Genomic DNA, 20413 nt, shown 5'->3' with positions numbered 1-20413 from the left:
TTAGTGTCAAAGCAAATATGTTTCTAGACCCCATGAAGTCTACAGTCTGGCAAGAAAGAGCCATCTACCCCAAGAATATTGTTTAACATAGTAAATGCTGGTGTGAAGCCAGTGGATAAAGATTGAAGCATTCTTAATCTAGCACCAACTCTAATCCCATGATCTCTAATTGAGAGAAGTAATCAGAAACACAGAACTCCATGTTACTCAGTTATCTCTTTGAATTTCTGATTAAAAATAAAACATATCAAACAACACACAAATACCTAGGAGTGCATAATATTTATATACTATCTTGATATTAAAAATAAGAACAAATAACCATGAAAAATAAAAACTTTGAATCTCCTTTGTTTTCTAGACAAGTTATAATCCTATGTGGTTCTTTACAGTACATTATTACCGTAAATTACAGTACATCATTACAGTAAATTATTACAGTAAATAATTACAGTAAATTATTTTTGTAGGTACTCTTCATCTCTCTCACATTTTTCCATTTGATAAATCAGATTTTAAAAACTGAGACACAAGACAAAAGAAATATCTTTAAGCAGGTATTATATATTGATTGACATTCTAAAAAACAGTTGTTTATTTATTTGAAAGTCACAGTTACACAGAGAGGAAGGGGAGAGAGAGAGAGAGAGAGAGAAACATCTTCCATCTTTTGGTTCACCCACCAATTGGTCACAATTGCTGGAGCTGTACAGCTCCAATGCCAGCAGCCAGGAGCTTCTTCTGGGTCTCCCACACAGATGCAGCTGCCCAAGGACTTGGGCCATCTTCCACCACTTTCCCTGGCCATAGCAGAGAGTTGGATTGAAAGCAGAGTAGCCAGGACTCAACCTCCACCCATATGGAATGTCAAAGCTGGTGGTAGCTTTACCTGCTATTTCACAGTGCTGGCCCCTTGATTGGCCTTTAACTTAGACTTTTTAATGATATTAAAAAACACCATGCTTTTCTAAGCTCTTTCCATTCAGTTTCTACTTTGTAAACTCCAGATAATACTGTCCCCAGAATTAATCTAAGGTATAAATGCTATGATATAAGGCATTTAACCCCTTAACCTGTCTCCTTGAATACTCAGCTATGTTAGCTCTGTGTCCATTCTTCTGTCTCTGTACTAGATGAATAAAAAGACAGTGTAAAATGATTTGAAAAGAACTATAAGGAGTCGGTGCCGTGGTGCTGCTGCCAATTGGGGACTGAACCAACAAATGGAAAACCTCTCTCTCTCTCTCTGTCTCTGCCTCTCCTTCTCTGTAACTCTGACTTCCAAATAAATCAATAAATCTTAAAAGAACTATAAACATCAATAAAACACAAATGAAAATTGTATTCTCAAAACTGGATATTAAAACGTTGCCTTCTACACCTCTGTTAAAAGTTACATTCTATCATAGTCATTTATGATTTCTAGGGCCAAAGTAGTAAATAAGATTTTTCTGGAAGAGACCGAGGTTATGAGGGAGCCAGGATTTGGGGTCAGTTAGCAGGAGTGAGTGTCACTCATTCAGATTTGATGCAGGAAAGGAACAGCAACTGATCCCTGAGATTTTGGTGTGAGAAGGAAAGGAAGGAGGGACTTAACAAAAGCAAAGGCCCTCTGGTTGTGGGCACCCACCCCTGACTGCAGCCTTTGCGAGGGCCAGCTGGTGTCTCTAGGATTGCTGCGGCCTGGACTCCATTTCCCAAAGTTCCCAGGAGCTCTGACATATTCTGCCTTCCAAATGCCTGTGAGCATGCTCATGCCACTGCCAGTCCCTGGGGGTCTGAGTTGGACCAGAGGGAGTTCATTCCCTGATCAGGGTCAGCCCTGAGGGCTGTCCTGCTCCTACTCTGGCATTTACTGCATCTCCTGCTCTGCACGTGCAATCCCAGGCAGTTTCCGAGTGCTCACCCTGAGCCTGCCTCCTGCTGCTTCTTCCCTCTTCATTGTCCTCCTGTGGGTCCCATGTGCCAGGGACTCTCTTCCCCGCACTCCCCGCTTCACTCACTGTGTGTCCGGAAGAATGGGTACCTATTCCAGGGACTTTCTGCTACAGGTTTGGCATGCAGGAAGGGGCAGGGACATGTGTGGGAGAAGGGTGAGTGCCAGGGCACCAGTGATCATGGCAGCTTCCCCTGAGGTCAGGACTGGGACCCGGTCTGTTCTGTCTCCCACCTCCGCTTCCCAGGCTCCCAGTGCCTGGACTCTCTCCTGCAGAACCTCACCCAAACTGTCCCTAATGTGCTTTATTTAGTGGTTACAGGAGAGAGGGGGCAGCGTTCTGGGAACATGCACACACAGGGAAAGAAGGCAGAAAGACCCCTGCTCTCCACAGTTAAATAAGCCGGGTTCCCACTGTGGGTGGTTTCAGAATGCAGTCTGGCCTGGTCTCTTGATGTTTTCTGGGCTGTTGGTTCCTGCAGGGTGGGGCTGGATGGCCTTCAGCAGGGAGCCTGGGGCAGTAGAGGGGTGGGAAGAAGGATCTGACAAGGATCTGCCCCACTGCTCTCATCCTGCACCTCATCTTCCTGGTGGGGAGCAGTGTGAAGTGTGAATAGCTGCTTTGCGCATTGATCCCTCTCAAGTATTAATTATCAGACTTTTCCAATGTGGAATTTGAAGCTGTTCCAGAAACCTGGGGTGGGAAAACTCCCTTCTTTCAAACAGGCACAGAGACAGTGGAGGATCCAAGGAGTTTCTATTAATGGCCCTAGGCTCAGCTGGAATGATTTCCTGAGAATTGAGCATCAAATTCAAATTTCTTAGCTGTTACAGCATTGGTGGGTTTAAATGGCAGCCTACATGACTTAGGGCCACTTTTCCAATGGTCAGTGGGTCCAGTATGTTTGTAAAAGAGATGCTGGGGACAGATTTATTAGGACAGATTTATGACAGGAGTTTACAGAAAGAGAACTGAGGACATCTTCCCTCCCTAGATAAGATTTCAGTGGGCAGCTGTTTCACTCATTAATTGTGAGCATCCACTTTTAAAGGTTTGTGTTGGATGAGGTCCACTTCTCTTTCTTTGATGATGTATTTGGCTGCTTTTCATTTTCTGTCTTCAGCTATTTCTTCTCCTGTTAGCAAGGCTCTCAAATGTTTTTAACTGCCACTGATCCCTTTGCAAAGTGAGAAGGGAACTAAAATTAATGCAAGTCTACTGTGTTGTCAATAACTGGAACTACTTTTTTAAAGATTTATTTATTCATTTGAAAGAGTTACACAGAGAGAGGAGAGAGAGAGAAAGAGAGAGAGACGTCTTCCATCGGATGGTTCACTCCCCAAATGGTAGCAACAGTTGGAGCTGTGCCAGTCTGAAGCAAGTAGCCAGGAGCTTCTTCTGGGATGAAGCTGTTTTTTTTAAATAATTATTTATTTATTTTAAAGGCAGAGTTACAGAGTGGCAGAAACAGAGATAGATGGCTGGAGCTGTTTGGATCCACAACCAGAAGCCAGGAGCTTTGTCCAGGTCTCATAGGTGGGTGCAGGAGATGAGGGATTTGGGCCATCTTCTACTGTTTTCCCAGGCCACAGCAGAGAGCTGGATGGGAAGTGCAGCAGCCAGGATCCCAACCGGCACCCATATAGGATGCTGACACTGCAGGCAGTAGCTTTACCCACTATGCAACAGTGCTGCCCACTAACTGGAGCTCTTTTAATCTGAGTTTGCATAAAGTGGAGAATTACAGCATCATAAATACAGATAAGTAACATCTTTTTCTCTGCCCAGTACTTTACAGTTACCCAGTGATCCACTGAGAATCTTACTTTCCACACTGTGTAAATAAGAAGGCCAGTTACTTGTCTTATTTTGGGTTCTACGTTTAAACCCATGACATTTTTGAAATGGGAGGATATTAGCTCTACAATTTGATAGAGACTGGTCTGCGGAAGCATCGATAGAAGTTATAACTGTGAGAGTGGTAAGAAAGAAGAGGGGAAGAAATAAGTGCCCCTTACCCCACACAGAGATGTCCACAAATGGAGTAGATGTGCATTTGAAAACTATGGCTGACTTTCTGGGACAAACTGTGTTTGAGTGCTTCACATGTTCTGATAGAAAGGTGTTGCCACCAGGTTATTAGTATATTTATTTAGTTAGTTTTTAAAGATTTATTTATTTATTTGAATATCAGAGCTACACAGAGAGAGAAGGAGAGGCAGAGAGAGAGAGAGAGAGAGAGAGGTCTTCCATCAGGTTCATTTCCCCAATGGCTTCATCATTGTGAACTTTGCTCAGTTCCTGACCTATACCTTTCCTTTAACCTAGTACTTTGCCATGTAGTAGCCCATGAAAACTGCAGACTGCATAAATGAATGAATACTTGGAGGGTTGTGACTCCTTAGAGGAACATCATGAGACAGGAGGAATAAAACAAAACAAAAATATCCTCCGTGTATAGAAGGTACACTGTTTTTGAAAGCCACAGAGAAGAGGAAGAAGAAGGAAAGTAGTGAGACTGGAAAGTTTGTGGCAAAGGTAATAGGCACTAGTCAAGAATTCAACAAGCCCATTAGGAAAGTATTAAGGATTCTTTACTTCCATGTAGACTCTGCCCTCTTATGGTGAACAGGGTCCTCTAAACCCACTTGTTGCACAAATGAAAACCCAATCATTGTCTTCTCCCACAGATGGAGTCTGCTATTGGTTTTGATTTGCATTTCCCTAATGGCTAGTGATATTGGGCATGTTCATTTATGTCTTGACCATTGAGATTTCCTCTTCTGAGAAACCTCTATTCTGATCATTGCCCATTTCTTACGTGTACATTTTGCTTCTTCTTTGGAGTTTTTCCAGTTCTATATATGTATGTTCTGGCTATCAATCTTTAGTCATAGTCGGAGTTTTCAATGTTTCCTGCCATTCTGCCCATTGTATCTTCACTCTGTTGATTACTTTGTTGTGAAGATGTATCTTAATTTGATATGCTCAAATTTCTATATTTTATTTTTGTTACTTGTGCTTTTGTAATCTTACGCAAACTGTTGTCTCTGCTAATGTTTTACAGTTTCTCATATGTTTACTTAGTTTTTGGTTTTATATTTAGACTTTTAATTCACCTTGAGTTGCTTTTACATAGTGTATGAGGTGTTGGGTATATTTTCAGGCTTATACATATGGATAATCACTTTCCTTTAAACCATTTGCGAAAGGGATTCTTCTTTTTCCTGTTTGTTTTCTTTCCTTTGTTAAATAGGAGTTGCCTGTAGAAAAGTCGGTAAATTTCAGCTGCCTATTCTTTTCCATTGAACTATGTGTCTGTTTTCCTACAGTGCTAACACTGCTTCTATTTTTTTAAGATTTATTTATTTATTTGCAAGGCCAGATGCTTCTTCCAAGTCTCTCATGTGGGTGCCAGCACCCTAGAACATGGTCCATCTTTCACCAATTTCCCAGGTGCATTAGTAGGGAGCTGGATTGGAAGTGGAGTACCTGGTCTTCTAGCAATAACATATGGGATGCATGCACTGCAGGTCAAGGCTTTAACCCACTACACCACAGAACCAAACCCTTCCTTATTTACTTCTGCTGTGATCTTTTATTATTCACTTTTTTCTACTGCCCTGTAACTTGAATCATTCCTGTTTTTTTCTGGGTTCTGGAGGATGCCAGTAGGTTGTTTCTGGGATATCTTTTTTGTGTTAGTAGATACTTGGTAATCTAAAATCACAGATTTGGTTTCTATATTTCTCTGCTAATCATGAGGACCTTCTAGATGACAGCAGAAAATGCTGGCAGAAATGAGGATATATTAATTTGCTAAGAAAATACCACAGAGAATATGATGTAAATCATGGAATTTTACTTCTCATAGTTGTAGAGGTTGAAAATATCAGATCAAGGTCCTAATAGGCTTGATTTTTCCAGAAGCCCTTCTCTGATGTGACAGAAACATCTATCATTTGATCTGCTTAAAAGTACTTTCTTCAGGTAGAGTCATGTTGGTGGTTAGCACTTCAGTGTTTGAGTTTTAGGGAGGCACATTTCAGTCCACAACAGCAAAGGGGCCCTGTGGTCTACTTCAATGACAGCCATCTCTGCGGAGGACAGAAAGTTTGAAATCAGCATTAGGAGTTCTCACAGTATTACTGTCAGTGCTATCTCCATCATATGTGCATTCATGTACACACAAACAAAACTACCTGTACACATAAACACATTCAACAGTGGAAATGCCTGATGGTTGTGTACAGGTAACATCAATATAATAATCCATAAGATGGCCTATTAGCAGACATTAAAAAGAGAATTAGAAAGAATGACAACAAAATCTGCAGTTACCTATATTTATGTCTATATGTATGATATTCAGTATTTATAGTTGCTAAAAGATGAATACTGATGTGTGGGAATAAAAGCTAAACCTTACCTTGCAATATTGCAGCCTAGTCTATATGAAAGATGTCTTCCTAAAACCTTTCACTGGGCCCACTTTGTGGCATAGTAGATTAAGCATCCACCTGCAGCACCAGCATCCCACATGGGCACCAGTTTGAATCCCTGCTCCTGCACTTCCAATCCAGCTCTTTGCTAATGGCCTAGGAAAACAGTGGAATATGCCCTGAGTGCTTGGGCCCCTGCACCCATGTGAGAGACCTGGAGGAAGCTGCTGACTCCTGGCTTCTGGCACCTGGCTTCAGATGAGCCCAGCTCCAGCCATTCTGGCCATTTAGGGGTGAACCAGTCGATAGAAGACCTCTCTTTCTCTTCCTCTCTATATCTGTAACTCTGCCTCACAATAAAGAAATACATTTTTTAAAAACCTTTCACATTTTAAATTTCTTAATTGTTTTAAAGATTTATTTATTTATTTACAAGTCGAGTTACAGACAGAGAGGAGAGCTAGAGAGAAAGAAAGAGGTCTTCCATCTGATGTTCACTCCCTAATTGCAACTGCTAGAGCTGTGCTGATCTGAAGCCAGGAGCCAGGAGCCAGTTCCAGGTCTCCCAGATGGGTACAGGGGCCCAAGGGCTTGGGCCATCTTTTACTACTTTCCCAGGTCATAGTGGAGAGCAGGATCAGAAGTGGAGCAGCTGAGTATTGAACCGGCCCCCATATGGGATGCTGGAGCTTCAGGCCAGGGAGTTAACCTGCTCCACCACAGCACCAGTCCAACATTTTAAATTTCTGATACTCTAAGGTAGCACAGGACTACATTACATCTAGGAAAGATGCATTTAAAAATTATAAATCTAGTGCATTTCAGCAGTTTTAACAAATACTTCTGATTTTCTCAGCATTATGTATAAATAAATGAGATAATGAGTCATTGTCAGATTTTTAGCTTTTGACAGCCACTTATAATATTTCACAGCTTTTTGAAATTTATTGCTAGTGTGTTTTTCTCAACACATGCACTGGATTTTACCAGTTTAGGGCACAGTGTGTTGCCTCTTATAGGATTTGTATTTTGATGGGTTTTCATGGCACATGTAATCAACATCTGCAAAGCCTCTAAAACACATAAATAATAACATGAATCAGGCTTTTTTCTTAAAGATTCATTTATTTATTTGAAAGAGTTGCACAAATAGAGGAGAGGTAGAGAAAGAGAGACAGACAGACAGAGAGGTCTTCCATCTGCTGGTTTACTCCCAGTTGGCTGCAATGGCTGGTCTGTGTTGATCCGAAGCTAGGAGCTTCTTCCGGTCTCTCACATGTGTGCAAGGCCCCAAGGACTTGGGCCACCTTCTACTGCTTTCTCAGGCCATAGCAGAGAGCTGGTTCAGAAGTGGAGCAGCCACAACTTGAACTGGCACCCATATGGCTTGCCAGCACTGCAGGCAGCAACTTTATCTGCTATGCCACAGCGCCTGCCCCACATTGCATCTCTTTAAGATGATATGGATTTAAGTTCATGAGAAATTATTAGCATCGTGGGAACTGATAGATATGGATGAAGCAGGATGGACTTGTTAGGAAGGGTGATGTTAATTTTCTTATAAAATAAATAAATAAGAAATTAAATATGGTCAGACATAAATGAAGACTAAATTTTATTAGTGGTGATCCAGAAAACACTGATCTCAGGTCTTTTTCTTCCAGTGTTAAGTTTATATTTTTAAAGGCATATAAAGTGAACAAATTTCATGTAATTTATATATACAGTTTGAAGAGCAAACTGATAACATCCTATCCTATCTTCCCTTGGTCTCATATTTCCAACTCGCTCCTTCTCATTTTATTTTCTTTTAATTTTGACAGCTGCATGCTTTGATTTTATTTTAGAATCACAAGCTTTAACCCTCTACAAAATAAAGAATTCAGCAAGTAGTAGTAGAAATATCAATGAGTATATGTTGTATACTCTATCAAAGAGTACAGAAAAGTGCTATGAACAATACTCAAATCTCAAAATGTCCATTTAACTCATATGCTGCTTTTCGTTGTCTATATATTAATTACCACCAGTCAGAGAAAACATATGGTATTTGTCTTTTGGGGGCTAGCTTTTTTCATGAAGCATACTTGTTTCCAGTTCATCCATTTAGTTACAGAAGATGGGATTTCATTCTCAAGTATGGCTGAATAGTATTTTACACTGTATATATAGCTCATATTTTTTTCTAGTCACCAGTTGATGGATATCTGGGTTGATTCCATGTTATCTATTGTGAATTGAGCTGTAATAAACATAAGGGTACAGATAACTCATGCCTATGCATATTCTATTTCATTTAATGAGGATAAATTCTCAGGAGTCAGATGACAGGATCATATGGTATGTTTGTTTTCAGATTTCTGAGGAACTTTGATACTGCCTTCCATAATGGTTGTACTAGCTTCATTCCCACCAACAGTGGGTTAGGGTACCTTTTTCTCTCCCTCTCCACCAGCCTTTATTGTTTGTTGACATTTTCAAAAGAATTATTTTTTTGAAAGGTGGAGTTACAGAGAGGGAGAGACAGAGGCAGAGGCAGAGAGACATAAGTATTTTATCTGCTTGTTTATTCTCCATATGGCACAACAGGTGGTGCTGGTCCAATCGGAAGCCAGAGTTAGGAGCATCTCCCTGGTCACCCAAGTGGGTGCAGGGACCCAGGCACTTGGGCCATCCTCTACTGCCCTCCCAGTCCAGTGCATAAAGCTGGACTGGAAGAGGAGCAACCGGGACCAGAACTGGCACCCATATGGGATGCCGGCTCCACGGGTGGAGGATCAAGCCAGTGTGCCACGGCACTGGCCCCCATCAGGGATATTTTTCTATAGTTCCCTCTCTCCACTGTATCTTTTTCTAGTTGAAGAATTAAGGTGATGCAGGATTAATCGAAGGAGTTTGAGAGGATTGTCTCTCTTTCAATTCTTTTGAATAGTTTGAGAAGAATTGGGATTAGTTCTTTAAAAGTCCTGTAGAATTCAATAGTGAGCCTGTCTGATCCTGGACTGTTCTTTGGTGGGAGGGTCTTTATTACTCATCCAATCTCTGTCTTGGTTTTTGATTTGTTTAGCTTTTCTATGTGTCTTCATGACTCAATTTTGATATATTGTGTATGTCCAGGAATCTGTTGATTTTTCCTCTAGGTTTTCCAATTTGTTAACAGTCACAACAGATGCCCACATCCTATATTGCAGTGCTAATCTGAGTTTTGGGTACTCCACTTCCAAATCAATTTCATGTTAATATCCCTAGGAAGCAATAGATAATAGCTCAAATTCTTTCTTTCCTGTCATCTAATTTGGAGAACTGCAACCTCAATGGGGACTTGAGAACCTGGTCTTGCACAGTTGTAGCCATATAGAAAGTGAACCAGCAGATGGGAGATCTCTCTGCTTCTCTTTCCTTCTCTCTTTGTCTCTGTGTCTCTCTGCCTTTTTTATCATATTAAAATATTTAATTACTTACTTGAAAGAGTTACAGAGAGAGGGAGAGACAGAAATCTTCCACCACCTAATTCATTTTTGAGATGACTTTAATAGCCAGAGTGTGGCCAGGTTGAAGCCAGGAACTTTTCCTCCAATGTGCGTGGCAGCATCCCAGGCATTTGGGCCATCTTTTCCTGCTTTTTCAGTCCATTGGTAAGGAGCTGGATCAGAAATGGAATAGCTGGTACTTGAACTGGTGCACATACAGGATGCCAATGTAACAGACAGCAGCTTTGTCCACTGCACCACAACCACCAGCTCCTCTTTCTGCCTTTCCAATAAATAAATCTTTTGAAAAAGAGCTTAAGGTAGTAAAAGTCATCATGACTGAGCAATGGCAAATTTATTGAAGTGATCTATTTTCTTAAAGATCTATTTATGAATTTGAAAGGCAGCACTAGAAAGAGAGAGTGGGAGAGATGGATCTTCCTCCTGGTTTGTTCACTCCTCAAATGGCTGCAATGAGTGTGGCTAGGCCAGACTGATACCAGGAGCCGGGGGCTTCTTTCAGGTCTCTCACAAGTGTGCAGGAGCCCCAATATTTGAGTCACCCTGTGCTGCTTTTCCAGACACATTAGCAGGGAACTGGATCCGTTTGGAGATTAATGTCTATGATACTCTCCTTGCAGTTGAAGGATTTAGAATCCATTTCGATTATGGGTGGGCCAAGTACAACAGCTCCCAATTGTCCAAGGTTTGGATTAGATGGGTTCTGAGAAATTTTGTTAAAATAGTTATTAATCATAACTCTCAGTTTAAGCTTTTCTTACCAAATTTTTGTGTTTGCTGATGTTTATATCTATGGGAAAATTGGGTCTCTGGATTGCAACCAATGAAAGCATCCAGACTAACAGTAATAAGGTCAACAGTCAGCAGAATGATGTCCAGCTGAACTGAAATAGCTTTTCTTATTTGGTAGAGGGGTTACCTCCTGCATTATACTGACATACTGACATAGACAGTAGATGTTGGAGCCTGTCCCTTCTGCCAAATGGAGAATACCATATTTTGGTTCATCATATATATATTTATATATTATAATATATATTATATTATATATTTCTATACATAATATAGAATTACATATAATTATTATAAATATATAATTATATAATTATTATATATGAATTTATTATTTATATAAAATATATAATTATTTCTGATCCAGCTCCTTACCAATGGATTGAAAAAGCAGTGAAAGATGCTCCAAGTACCTGGGTTGCTGGGATACACATCGGAGGAGAAGCTCCTGGCTTCAACCTGGACACACTCTGGCTATTGAAGTCATCTCAATAATATATATATAATATATAATACAATAAATTATATAATATTATCTGTTTATAATTATTATATTTATATACATAAATATATAAATAAATGTAAATATATATATATAAAGAATTTATTTATGTAGTTGACAGGTTTACTTACAGAGAGTGAGAAGAAGAGACACAGAAAGGTCTTCCATATGCTCATTTACTCCCCTAATGACTGCAATGTCTGCAGCTGGGCCAATCTGAGCTAGGAGCTTCCAGGTCTCCCACATTTTGGCAGGGACAGAAGCACTTGGAACAGCTTCTACTGCTTTCCCAGGCTATTGCAGAGAGCTGGATGGGAAAAGGAGAAATGGGGACCAGAACTGGTACTCATATGGGGTGCCAGCACTGCAGGTAAAGGATTACACCACTGCACCACAGTGCTGGCCCCAGTCTATCCTTTATTAAGGAGATCTCAGTAATCATGTTCAGGTATTGCTGTCCTATATTCATGGCCAAAGTCCTAGCAGACAACATGGTTTGGAGAATCGTAAGCACAAGGTGTGTAGGAGAATTCATTTCTCATACAGCACAGTTAATAACAAGGTTCCAAGAGGGGAAATTACTTGCATCTTAGTCTTTGAGAACTATTGGACATCACAGGTGATCTAAAGAATTTAGAAGGTTTGTGAGCCCCTAGAGTGAAAAAGTCACTGGGAGCACAAGGACAGTGCCTAGAGTTTATTTTGATGGATTTTAGCCCCTTTCATTGGAGGGAGGCCTGAAGAAGCTGGACTGATTTGTAAACCTCAGAAGTGTCTTTTCAAGATGAAGGCAAACTTAGACTGAGGGGTTTTTGGAAAAACTGAACAAAATGCATTAGCCACACTTGGTTAAGATACATCATTTATCTATTGATTTTCATCAGATCTGTTAGCATTAGGTATAAGGTACAGTGGACATGGTGGTTGGCATATAACAATATGATTTTAGTAATATATCATGAGGTGCTTTTATTTTTAGTGGATTTAGCAGGTAAAATTGGGCTACCTAATGGGATATAGCTGGAATAATCACCTTTTTGTTAAATAAATCTGAGGTAACAAATGTTAGTTAATGAAGACATTGAGTTTTCTTTTATTGGGCCTTCTTGGTTATTTTAATCTGGGATCTGCGAATTCTCATTTTCTCTAGGCAATTTGCAACTGAAAAATTTTATTTTATTCCTCATCATTTCAGACCAACTCTGCTGCTTCTGGGATTTTTAGTACATCTGACAATTGGAAATTTAGACAATAGTATAGTTAAAAAGAGATGTACCAATAAAGTATTTATATTTATTCTGATACATATTTTGGAATTCTTCTAAAATTCCTATTGAGTATCCTTGTTAAATTTAGTTGCATCCCAGGTTAAGATTTATTGGAGGCAGGCGCCATGGCTCAATAGGCTAATCCTCCAGCTGCAGTGCAGGCACACCGAGTTCTAGTCCTGCTGGAAGCACCAGATTCTGTCCCAGTTGCTCCTCTTCCAGTCCAGCTCTCTGCTATGGCCCAGGAGTGCAGTGGAGGATGGCCCAAGTGCTTGGGCCCTGCACCTGCATGGGAGATCAGGAGGAAGCACCTGGCTCCTGCTTTTGTATCAGCACAGTGTGCCGGCCGCAGCACACTGGCCACAGCGGCCACTGGGGGGTAAACCAACAGAAAAAGGAAGACCTTTCTCTCTGTCTCTCTCTCTCACTGTCCACTCTGCCTGTCAAAATAAAAAATAATTTTTATAAAAAAGACTTATTGGAGCCACTCTAGTGATTATACCCATGAAACTTTGTAAATTAATGCAAATAGAACCTGGGAAAATTGATGTATATCTTATGCTGTAGAGACTTAAGATTGAACATCTTTTTTATCTTTTTTAATTATATAATTTAAAAACAAATTTTAGATTTTTTTTGACTTTACTAAGCCACAGCTCTGGCCCCATTAATATGTCTTAACAATGTCTTTTCCTCTCAGACTTATCTCTATTGTTTCAGTTAACTGCATGTCTTTTCTTTAGATTCAGATTCTCTCAGCTGTCAAAGCTTATTCATCTTAATTCTGTTGTTCCTATTTCCCTCCGTTTTATTCTGTCCCTAGGCTAATTGAGGTCATGATTCTCCATTCCTTCTGTGTGGTGTCACAGTAGGCTTGAAGTGTTCTTTTTCTCTTCTGATTTCTAAAGAAAGAAATTATGTATTCCCCCAGTTTAGATATTTTAATAATGCACTCTAAAACAAAGGTTAAATGTTCTTAATTTGACAAGAATTTTCAGGGCCAGTGGTGTGGCATAGTGGGTAGAGCCACCACTTGCAGTGCTGGCAGCTCATATGGATCCAGATCTCTGCTAAAGCCTGGGAAAGCAGTAGAAGATGGCCCAAGTCCTGGGCCCCTGCACCCATGTGGGAGACCTGGAAGAAGCTCCTTGCTCCTGGCTTTGGATTGGCACAACTCTGGCCATTGCAGCCAACTGGGGAGTGAACCAGTGGATGGAAGACCCCTCTCTCTTCTCTGCCTCTCTCTGTGTAATTCTGACTTTAAAATAAATAAATCTTTAAAAAAAGAATTTTTTCTAATTTTAGAATTGTTCTCCTTCATTGTCACTTCAGGGTGTGTGTAAAGAGTGCATATCCAGTTTTTCTATTTTGGATTTTTGGGATTTTGTATTAGCTCTGCTGTGTATTCATTTTTCTCGAGCATTGGTGATATCTTCTCCTTAGTTGTATTAAGAGAGAGAGCAATAGCCCTCATGTCTTTTTAGGTAAGTAAGACATATTAAAAACAGAGCATTCAGTATACATTCATAGTAGTTTGACTTGTTCAATTGATTTACGTGACCTCCCTTGGACATTCTTGGTCTCTGCTGTACAACTTTCTATACTCATTAATTCTTTGATATTCCCAAATCCAGAAAATGAATGACTCAACAGCTGTGTTCCTGTATTTGCTGGGACTCAGGGTAAGAAGCAAAATGGAGGTGTTCAGGAATCTAAAGGTACATGCTACATAGCAAAGCACATCATTTCCTATACAAAGTGACTGGGAAATCCAGAATCTTTTGCACACATATTGGATCCTGAACTATTACTGGAGTATTCAGTAAGATTTTAATGTATTTATTTTCTGTGTGTGTGTTTGTATTTCTAAATAAACTCTGCTGGGCTACTTAACATTAACATGTATTGCAGAATTCTTTCATCAGTTTTTACTTTTAAAAAGTTTCTCTTTCAGTTTTATGGGAGAGGGTAGAAGTTTTCTGCTATGTAACTGAAAATTCATTCATTCATTAAACTTAAAATATTTGTTTGAAATGGGTGGAATACTATTAATTCTTGTGTGATTTACATGAAACTAAATACATTCTCTATTTTGTTTTGCTTAAAATTTCTGCATGTGTGGACTTCTTTTTTCCTTCTTGCCCCAAATCCCTTTGTGTATTGCGATGGCAAATGGGTTTTACACTGGAGAAAACATGTTATTTTGGCAAAGAAGTACTTAGCCTTCTGGCTTCAAGTATTCAAATATTACATGAGAAATCAGTAAATTTGTTTACTGTACAAATGTCCTTCATACAATTTTGTAATATTCTGGAATGTGAGAGGAAGCAGGAAATAGGAGTTTTATGGGTGGGAAGGAAGTTTGGGGGGAGAGGAAACCACTGTAATCCAAAAGCTGTACTTTGGAAATTTATAGTTATTAAATAAAAGTTAAACAATTTTGTAATCTCCATCTTCCTTTTTATTTTTTCCTTTTTTAAAAAAGATTCATTTATTTTTCTTTAAAGTCAGAGTTACATGCACAGAGAAGGAGAGAGAGAGAGGGAGAGCAGTCTTCCAACCACTGGTTCACTCCCCATTTGGCCACAATGGCTGGAGCTCTGCCAATACAAAGCCAGGAGCCAGCAGCTTCTTTTGGGTCTCCTATGCAGGTGCAGGAGCCCAAGGGCTGGGCCATCCTCTACTGCTGGATACTTGCCTAAAAAGCTGGATAATAATTTGAGTAGCCAGGACTTGAACTGGCACCCTTGTGGAAAGTCAGCACTGCAAACCACAGCTTTACTTGCTACTCCACAGCATCAGCCCCCTAAATACTTATGACTATTGCTACGCTATTGGAATTTATAATTGATAATGCTGAACAATTGAAACTGTCTTATTTACAATTGTAGGACTGGATATGGCAGTTTTACTTGAAGTACAGTATGTAGCCTGCTTATTGTATGATTTTTGGAAAAGCATGTATTTATATACAACAGCAGACCTGTAATCATTTAAAAGTGAATTATCATGATTACCCAGATGTAAAGAATGCAATATGTGCTAATGAGTTAGCAGTCACAGACATTTAGAATTAGAGGGATTTTGGAACCTTTTCAATACTGCAGTTTTTATGAAAAACTAATAATTTTTTTATTTGACAGGTAGAGTTATAGACAGTGAGAAAGACAGAAAGGTCTTCTTTCCGTTGGTTCACTCCCCAAATGGCTGCCACAGTTGGAGCTGTGCCCATCCAAAGCCAGGAGTCAGGTGCTTTCTCCTGGTCTCCCATCTGGGTGCAGGGCCCAAGCATTTGGGCCATCCTCAACTGCCTTCCCGGGCCATTGCAGAGAGCTGGACTGAAAGAGGTGTAACCAGGACTAGAACCCTTTGCCCTTATGGGATACCAGCACCACAGGTGGAGAATTAACCAAGTGAGCCATGGCGCTGGCCCCCAATAAATTTACTCTTAACAAAATATCAAAATATCTTATTCAGTATAAAGTTAGTAGTGAAAAAGAGACTACCTTGTTGAACACAGAAATTTGAGATTATATTTCTTGGTATTAATTTGCATCTTAAGGCTTATTGCCTAGTTTATTTCAACATTTCCATCTAATATTACTAATAATATCTTGTACTTAGTGGTTCACTGTGTGCCAGACAATATTCTTTTGATTTTTTAAAAGATTTATTTATTTATTTATTTATTTGGAAGTCAGAGTTACACAGATAGTGAACAAGAGGAAGAGAGAGAGAGAGAGAGGTCCTCCATCTGCTGGTTCACTCCCCAGATGGCCTAAAAGGTCAGAGATATGCCAATCTGAAGCCAGGAGCCAGGACCTCTTCAGGGTCTCCCATGCAGATTCAGGGGCCCAAGGACTTGGGCCAACTTCCTACTGCTCTCCCAGGCTATAGCAGAGAGCTGGATGGAAAGTGGAGAAGCCGGGACTTGAACTGGTCTCCATATGGGATGCCCACACTGCATGCAGTGGCTTTACTGGCTACACCACAGCACTGGCCTCAAGACAATGCTCTAAAATGATGCATTAATTATTCCCAAATATTGAAAAGTGGCATGGTACACATTTGAATGTGTTGTTTTGTACTAGTTGTAGAAACAGTTTAAAATATATTTGTATTTAAAAATGTAAGCTATGATCTAAAGGTTTACTTTCCCCTAAGGTGCCTGTTTGGTAACTGAGAGATCGTTGAAGTCTCAAGTTAGAGTACAACTGATATTATCCAAGCCTCCTTTATCACATGAGGATGCTAAATGCCAAGGCCCAGAGAAGTAAAGTGAATTGTTCGAGGTCACATAGGTAAGTTGTAGCAGGGATAATTCTGTATTAGCATTAGGTATCCTGATACATAGGCCACTATTCTGTCAATTTTGTACTCCTTCTGGAGTTAAAGATTCTAAGTTGTGGAAAATTAAGTTTGGAAATTTAGTGGTTGCTATGTTGTTATGGTGAGAAATTTCTGTGTATAGCTATGAGTTGCTTAAATTTTATTCAATATATTTTTCTAGTATGTTTGCAATTTATTTGAAATGTATAACAAATAGCTTCATCTATTTGCCAAAAGAATTTTTTGAAGATTTATTTATATTATTTGAAAGTCAGAATTACACAGAGAGAGAAGGACAGGCAGAGAGAGTGGTCTTCCATTCACTGGTTCACTCCACAGTTGGCCTCCATGGCTGGAGCTGTGCCGACTGGAAGGCAGGAGCCAGGAGCCTCTTCCTGGTCTCCTATGCAGGTGCAGGGGCCCAAGCACTTGGACCATTTTATAGTGCTTTCCCAGGCCGTAGCAGAGAGCTGGATAGGAAGTGGAGCAGCCAGGTCTTGAACTGATGCCCCTATGAAGAAGAAGTGTTAGCACTGACATAATAACAGACACATAGTTCAATGGAAAAGACTAGGTAGCATAGAAATAAACCCAAATTTCTACCAGCAACTCATATTTAACAAAGGAACTAAAATGAACTGGAGAAAGAAGAATCTCTTTCACAAGTGGTGCAGAGGAACTTGATTATCCATATGTAGAAGCCTGAAAAGAGACTCCAACATCTCTTACACTATGTGAATGTGAACTCACAGTGAATTAAACATCTAATCATAAGACCCAAACCCAAGTAAACATAGGGAAACTCTAAATATTGTCAACACACAATAGCTTTTGGGTAAGATTCCAATAGCAATAGTCACAAAAATAAAAACAGAGACATTTGAGTATATCCAACTAAGATACTTCTTCACAACAAAGTAAACATCAGAGTGTAGATACAATGAACAGATGGCAGGAAAAATTAAAACACTGAATGTTTACAGATTTCCAGAACATTTACATGAATTGGAAAAACTCCAAAAAATACAGCGAAGAAACAGGCAAGGATCTGAATAGACATTTCTCAGAAGAAATGTAAATGGTCAAAACATGTGAATATGCCCGATGTCACTAGCCATTATGTAAATATAAATCAGAACACCATATCAGTCTCCAACACCTGTGGGAGAATACAACACTCAGGTGTGTGTGCAGCAAGTGGGTTTAGAGGACCCTGTTCACCTCTGGAGAGCAGAGTCTACAGGGAGACAAAGAAACCTTACTGCTTTCCTAATGGGCTTATTAAGTTCTTGACCAGTGCCTGTTAGTCTTGCCACAAACTTTCTAGTCTCACTACTTTCCTTCTTCTTCCTCTTCTCTGTGACTTGTAAAATAGTATACATTCTGTATGCTGTGGATACTTTAGATTTATTTTATTCCTTCAGTCTCCTATGAAGTTCCTCCACAAAAGCACAGCCCTTAAGATATTCATTCATTTATGCAGTCTGCAGATTTCATGAGCTACTAAATTCCAAATAGTATGTTAAAGGCAAGATCTAGGCCTAAGAGAAAAGTGGTCTGAATTCTGTGCCTAGAAGAGGATTTGGGACATAGTAGAACTTCAGTGAAGTGCTATGTGAATGACATGCACTCATTAAATGAGTAATCTAAAGCATACACTGCATTTAAGCAACACAGCAGCCCTACTCACCTCAGGTAGAGCAACTGAGAGGAATAATGTGAAGAAAAATAAGACATCAATAAGTTGAATAATAACAGAGAAAAAAACAAAATGAGATAGATGCCAACATTACTGACCTATTTTTGAGGAATTAAATTGATAGAGGGGCTGGCATTGTGGCTAAGTGGGGTAAGCTGCAATCTGTGAGGCCAGCATATCATGTGAGTTCCACTTTGAGCTTAGGAATCTCCACTTCCAATTTAGCTCACTGCTAAACACCTGGGAAACCAGCAGAAGATGGACGAAGGACTTGGGTCCTTGCCACTGATGTGGGAGACTTGGATGAAGCTCCTGACTTCAGCATGCCCCAGGCTCAACTGTTGAAACTCTCTGGGGTGTGAGCCAGCAGATGAAAGCTATCTCTGTCTTTCCCTCTCTCTCTAAATCCACCTTTCAAATAAAGATTTAATAAAGAAATTAACTGATTTCAAAATACACAAAAACATGAACAATACTATATCATCTTGATGCCAAAATGATCAAAAATAACAAATGCTAGAGAGCATATGGGAAAAGAAAACCGTCATATATGGTGGGTGAAAACACAAATTAGTACAGATGTTATGCAGAACAGTATGGTCATTCCTTAAAAAGGATAAAAATTGGGGCCGGCGCTGTTGTGCAATGAGTTAAAGCCCTGGCCTGAAGGGCCAGCATCCCATTTGGGTGCCAGTTCTAGTTCCAGCTGCTCTTCTTCCAATACAGCTCTCTGCTATCTCCTGGGATAGCAGTAGATGGCCCAAGTCCTTGGGCCCATGCACCCATGTGGGAGACCCAGAGGAAGCTCCTGTCTCCAGGTTTCAGAATGGCATAACTCTGGCCTTTGTAGTTATCTGTAGAGTGAACCAGCTAATGGAGGACCTCTCTGTGTCTCTACCTCTATTGTAACTCTTTCAAATAAATAACAAAAATTTCAAATAAGATAAAAATTGACCTACCATGTGAGAGTTATCTTGCTCTTGGCTATATATAATAAGGAAATTTTATTAGAAGGAAAGGAGAAGAGCATATCAAAGATACATCAATTTTACCATAACATAGTTCACTGCAGCCAGGATTTGAAACCAATCTAGCTGTCCATCAATGAAAAAAATGGACAGGGGAACTTCATTTAGATACAAAAAAGAACAAAATATTATTAAATTAATTGAAATAAGCCAGAAGCAGGAACACAAATGTCACCTGGTCCTTGTCACATGTGGAAGTGAGAGAAAATAATGGATCTGAACACAGAACTGTGATTACTAGAGGCTGAGAAGGGAAGCAGCTAGGGATAGAGGGGGATTGGATAATAGGTAACAAAATACAAAGAGGCAGAAAGAACTTCTGGTGTCCCATAATATAATGAGATGACTACATTCAACCATATTAGGTTCTGTGTAAAGAACTGAAAGAGAGGAGCTGGTAGTCTCAAATCATGGAGAAGAATTAGAAACTGTACTTGCTTGGGGGCCAGCATTATGGCACAGTGGGCTTACGCCCTGGCCTGAAGCACCAGCATCCCATGTGGGTACCAGTTCTAGTCCTGGCTGCTCCTCTTCTGATCCAACTCTCTGCCATGGCCTGGGAAAGCAGTAGAAGATGGCCCAAGTTTGGGTCCTGGCACCCAAGTGGGAGATCTGGAAGAAGCTCCTGGTTCCTGGCATCAGATTGGCAGAGCTCCGGCCATTGCGGCCACCTGGGGAGTGAACCAGCAGAGGAAGACCTCTCTCTCTCTCTGCTGCTACTTCTCTCTGTAACTCTGTCTTTCAAATAAATAACTCTTTAAAAAATTAATAAAACTGTAGTTGCTTAGCTTGATCACTTTTTACTGCATAAATGTGTGCAAATATTGCACTACACCCTGTAATAATGCATGACTAGGACACATTAATCACAAATTATTTCAATGAAATTTTAAAAATTAGAAGCATTTCTTTATATTAACAATGA

Source organism: Oryctolagus cuniculus, chromosome 13, assembly GCF_964237555.1.
Source record: "Oryctolagus cuniculus chromosome 13, mOryCun1.1, whole genome shotgun sequence".
Taxonomy (NCBI): Eukaryota; Metazoa; Chordata; class Mammalia; order Lagomorpha; family Leporidae; genus Oryctolagus; species Oryctolagus cuniculus.
This window is presented reverse-complemented; position numbering follows the sequence as displayed.